This window comes from Triticum dicoccoides, chromosome 7B (genome assembly GCF_002162155.2).
Source record: "Triticum dicoccoides isolate Atlit2015 ecotype Zavitan chromosome 7B, WEW_v2.0, whole genome shotgun sequence".
NCBI classification, from domain to species: Eukaryota; Viridiplantae; Streptophyta; class Magnoliopsida; order Poales; family Poaceae; genus Triticum; species Triticum dicoccoides.
The window spans coordinates 92,287,818-92,293,521 of NC_041393.1; positions in this window are offsets into that span (position 1 = coordinate 92,287,818).

Consider the following 5,704-nt stretch of genomic DNA (forward strand, 5'->3'; position numbering starts at 1 on the left):
TGTGTTGTTGTTGTTCTATATGCAATCCCATCGCACAACACACACATCTTATTAGCAGCAATCATCTGTATTATTATCGCGGTCTTAGCACACATTTTTATTACAGACCTGTTTGTCGCATATCACAAACATCTTGTTATATTGAACCATTTTGTTCTCTTATCTCAACGCAAACAGTTCATCCGAGTGAACCGCATGCCGTATATCACATACACCTTGATCTGGCTGACCACTTCTTTTGTGTTGCCTAATCACAAACAGTTCATCCTAGTGAACCGTATGTTGTATATCGCACACACACCTTCATCTGGTTGCCCGTTTCTTTTGTTGCTCCTCATCGCAAACCATTAATTGCACTGAACCGTATACCCTGCATCGCACACGGAACAAAAATCTGAACCGTGTTTGATGCATCTATCATCGCAAACGTTTTGCACCTTTTTTGACGTTTTTTTACACCACCGTTTGCGATTAATGCATCGCACACAGTTTCGTCAAAGGTTCTCTAATCGTAGTGTCGCGTTAGTAGTATCCTGCAGTAGTGAAGGCACCCACAAAGGTTCTTCCAAGGTGAAACAACCCATCTGTGACATTAGAGAGCGCACCATGGGTCCGTGCTCTTCCAACTGGAAGGATCCCGTCCATGAAATGTGAGGCAACATCCTATCAGCAAATCTTACATTTTCTAGCTTGCCAACATGTACCCTTTGTTGTAGTAGCATTTACCGTGCGGTGCTTTAACTGTGCCATGTTTAATTATTTCAGTTATGCAAAAATGTATTGTTCAATAGGGCTATGTGATGTTTAAGTATGAATTGTCCACTTCAGTTTCACGACTGGCTATATTTGGTTGTTTATAGTGAGCAGATGCCTTGTTTATCTGTATTTGGTTGTTAGGTTGGTTGAAGTGAGCATTTTTCCAGTTATCGAGCAGATGCCTTGTTTATATGTATTTGGTTCTTAGTTTGGTTGCAATGAGCATTTGTCCAGTTATCAAGCAGATGCCTTGTTTATCTGTATTTGGTTGTTAGGTTGCTTTTTTTAGCATTTGTCCAGTTTTCAAGCAGATGCCTTGTTTATCTGTATTTGCTTGTTAGGTTGGTTGCGGTGAGCATTTGTCCAGTTTTCAAGCATATGCCCTATTTATCTGTATTTTCTTGTTAGATTGGTTGCAGTGAGACTCTATCCAGTTTTCAATGGCTATATTTGGTTGTTATACTGATCATTTATGCCTTGTTTATTTCATTCATTCATAATGTGTTGTTCATTATGTACAAGTCGGATCTGTGCCGCTCGACTGCATTAATACCAGTTTGAACGGCTATATTTGGTTTCAGTTAAGCCTCGTGTAGTTAACACATGCCCTTTATTTCAGTTTTACACATTTATCCAGTGTGATGTCTAAGCATTACCTACGTTCTATTCATTTTCAACAATACCAGTTTGAATTGCAATATTTGATGACTGTTAAGCCTGCTGTCGGTAACATTGCCTTCCATTTTATATCTGCTTTAACAGCATTCTGAAACCAACACATTTAAGCTATCATTTGGAGATGATGTTGTTTACCTTTGCTATATTTGTTTGATGTTAAGGTTGTTGTACTTATCATGCCTTTCCGCTACTTATGCAGGACAAAAACAAGAGTGGCTACCATTTTCCGCCAAGGTTAGCTTCATCCCTTGGCTTGTACTCCCCCCGTTGTTCCATAGTGTAGTGCATATAGATCCAGGCCTGGACACTTGTTAGCTTCTAATATTCACTTGATGCTTGTAGGTACATATGCCCTTGGCAATGAGATATTCATGAACAAGCATCAAGTGAGGAAACTGTTAAGGATTATTAGCAAAAAGATACGAATGGTGGCAAGCAAATTATTTCTTTATGCTCTATCCAACACAGCAGTGAGCTGTAGGATGGTAACTACAAACTCTACAACCTTCTCTTTTTACTACCCATAATGAGTTGTTAGACAACAGTGTCTGAATCTTTTTCATTCGCAGTGGTTCCCGAAGCAGTTCACTCAGGATTACCTCGCAAAGTACATGATTGGTGGACACGCAATGAAGGTTAAAGTGTTTCATCCAGACTACAATGAGCATCGAGAAGTCGTAATGAAGACAGTGAAGGATGGACGTGCAGCCATCACAATGGGTTGGCTTAGAGTCATGCGCGCATTACGCATGGAGGATGGCACAATATGGGCATTACGCTTCACCTTCCCCAGCAACCATAATGTCTTTCGCCTCTCTCTTTATAGTCTTTAGTACAACTGTGGTTCATCATTCTTTACTTGGTGCTTCTGTAGTTCTTCCGTATATGTACCTGCGCATCGAATTATGCATTCGTGGTTGAACCTATATTTGTAATAAACATGGTTGGATATGAAATAAGTGATTGCCTACTTTCAAATTCAAAACATGTGACTTTTAAATTAGGGATTAACTAGAGATTACACTACACACGGTTTGCGAAAGCAAAACTTTTGCGATAGACGTAAAGATCGGACACGTTTCTAGGATCCACTACGTGTGCGATCAATCTCCGCTGCACACAAGATTAGCCAAGAAAAAATTTGTGCGATTAACAACAACAACGCACATAGTTCTTTCTTATTAAATGTTTGCGATAGTCACCTTATCACACATGCTTCAAAATTATGGGTTGTTTGTGATCTTGTGCGCATCACAAACGTTTGGTCATAGAAGAACGCGTACGATAGGTACTTCTTGGATTAACTATGTATGATGTACATACTAATGAAAACGTATTCCTTGGATTGACTCTGTGGAATGTGCATATGAACGGAAACGTTTAGTGGGGAGTGACTGTGTGGGATGTACTTACGACCGGAAACAATTTCACCTGTATAATTGTATTTTTAGCACTATTGTACGTAAAACCGTATTTGAGCACTCGCTGGCAGGACCGGTCCTGAGGGGGGGCATGGGGGTGGCCGCCCCGGGCCCCCCGAGTAGGAAGGGCCCCCGATGACTTGTTTCCTCTATATATATGTACGTGATGTTTATCCCAAGTAATAGATCGACACTTTTTTTATAACAAGTAATAGATCGACTTATTCTAAAGGAATGTAAACAGATCGAGTAATTCTCGGCTTGCCGCGTGCGGTCTTCTTGTCTTCTACTCTTTCTCTTCTGAAATTGGCAACTACAATAGTAATCAGCTGTGGCAAGGTCGACGGTGCCCATTCCGGCCATCCGCGTCATTTAATTATGATTTTTTGGCTGCTGGATGCGATTAGTGGAGGAAGGTAATGAGATTTTCCAGATTTCGTCAACCTCCTCTTCACCATGAATCCCCTCTTTTTGTAGTCTGGCTAGATCATTCGCTCATGAAGTTAATCCTGGTACATATATCTTTCTCACACTTTGATTTCCTGAATTTATTGGGATTGAAAAAACGGAACTCAGATTCCTGGTCATGACTCGTAAGAAGCAGCAAAAGTTTGCAATTTCTAATTTTCTAGCCATCAAGGTACCTTTTTTGTCATGCCTTTCTTTGCAATTTTTATTTAATTAACAGTGTTCTTAATTTCTTGTACTATCATGTATTTGTGTTCTACTTAGCAAGATTGCTATTAATTTGGAAAAAGATTATTTGAAAGTATTCATCCGACAATGAGAGAAAACAATTATGAATATGAGTTGATTGAGTCCTAGAAAGGAGCTATTGACATTTTTTTATATCACCTACAATTACATAAGTACTTCTACAGCTTAGCAATTCCAAGGAATTAGCTTTAGTCACTGTTGGAGAACAACCTAGTGAAAGATTATAATATGATAAAAATTTGAGTAGGCATTGATGTGTTACTAATTCACCTAACAAAAGTATATGTATCGATTGACAAGAGCGACCAACTTTGACTGTGAATGTTCATGGGCATGATTTCTTTGAATCTTTGAGATGGCAAGACACCACAAATTATAGTGTACTGAGCTTTTTTCGGCAATTGAAATAGTAAAAATTATGCATATGTTTATGAGGATTTAGGGCCCCGTTATGTTGTCTTGCCTCGGGCCCCCGAAGTCTCAGGACCGGCCCTGCTCGCCGGTCGCACACGACCTTATTTTGCCGAGCGTGTGCGCCAAGAGGGCATATCCCCGACGGTTTCTGGGTCATGTGGGAAGGACCCCCTATCGCAGTCACTCACTTGACGACGGTTCCGAGCACTATCGCGGAAAGGGGTTAAAAAACATTTGTATAGCACCTCGTTGTACCAGTATGATTGCAACAAAAGTCAGGTCAATTTTCATGTTAGTGGTAATAAGCATACGATATATTTTCCGAAGAAACAACTCCAAGTAAATAGTATAACTCTATTGAAAGAATTATGACAATGACTATTAGAGATCTAGAACTCCCTCTTTCGGCTATCAAAAAGAAATATCAAATTCTTATTGTTGGGGAAATGCATATCCTCGTTGAGGTAACCAAGTGTTATTCGAAATTTCTTTGGTTTCATGTATTTCAAAATAGTTTGTTAATAAGACTTGATCAACCTTATTAATGGATTCTTTTTTAGGGACATGCGGTCGATGAATTTAGTAAGCACAACCTACTGTGCCTATAGTTTGCTCTCTATTATTTTTAGTTTAATAAAGAATAATGCCATGATTATCCTTGCAATAAAAAATGTCTCAAGAATAAATGTTCTCAGAACGACCTAAAAGTTTAGTATGATTTTTTTCCAAAATATATTAGAATTTTTGGCACTGAAGGGGGTGCACCTGTGAGCCATGAGCTCACATGGCGCGCCCACCCCCTAGGCGCGCCATGTGAGCTCGTGGGTCCCACAGGGGCTGATACGTCTCCAATGTATCTATAACTTTTTATTGTTCCATGCTATTATAGTATCAATCTTGAATGTTTGTTATGCAATTGTATATCATTTTTTGGGACTAACCTATTAACCTAGTGCCCAGTGCTAGTTGCTGTTTTTTGCTTGTTTATTGGCCTTTTAGAAAATCAATACCAAACGGAGTCCAAATGCTACGAAATTTTTTGATGATTTTTTCTCGACCAGAAGGGACCCTCGTGGCACCTCCTGACCTAATTCCAGCGCTATAAATTCCCAAATATTCCCAATACATCAGGGAGCCACTCAAAATACTTTTTTCGCTGCCGCAAGTTTTTGTTCTTTCGAGATTCCATCTGGAGGCCTTCTCCAGTACTCTGCCGGAGGGGGAATCAACCACGGAGGGCTTCTAAAAACTACAAAAAAAAATACACATTCGTGACATTTTGGGCCGAACAAATTTTTTTCTGTCATACATATGACACTTTTATGACGATAATTGTGACAAAACCCGGTATCATCATAGATGTGGTGGGCTCCTACTTCTATGACAAAAAATCATAATAGAAAATGGGCTTTTCGTCCTGGGCGGGCCGGAGACGCAGCTGCATGACATTCTTTGGGCCGTCCATGACGGAAAAAACCATGGTAGAAGCAAGGGCAAGGAAAATTTCGGGGAGTTCCCAGTTACGGTGGGTGGTCGGGGGCCGAGCGATGCGCGTTTCTCTCGTACACGTACGCACGTGTGTGCGAGGCGGTGGCTCTAACTGAACCCGAGCGATTGCACTGTAGGCTACGCGTTACTGAACCCGAGCCATCGATTCTTTCGCTACTGCTGCTAACTGAAGCCGATCGATGTTGCCTCTCTGGATGAACAGTGTGTTG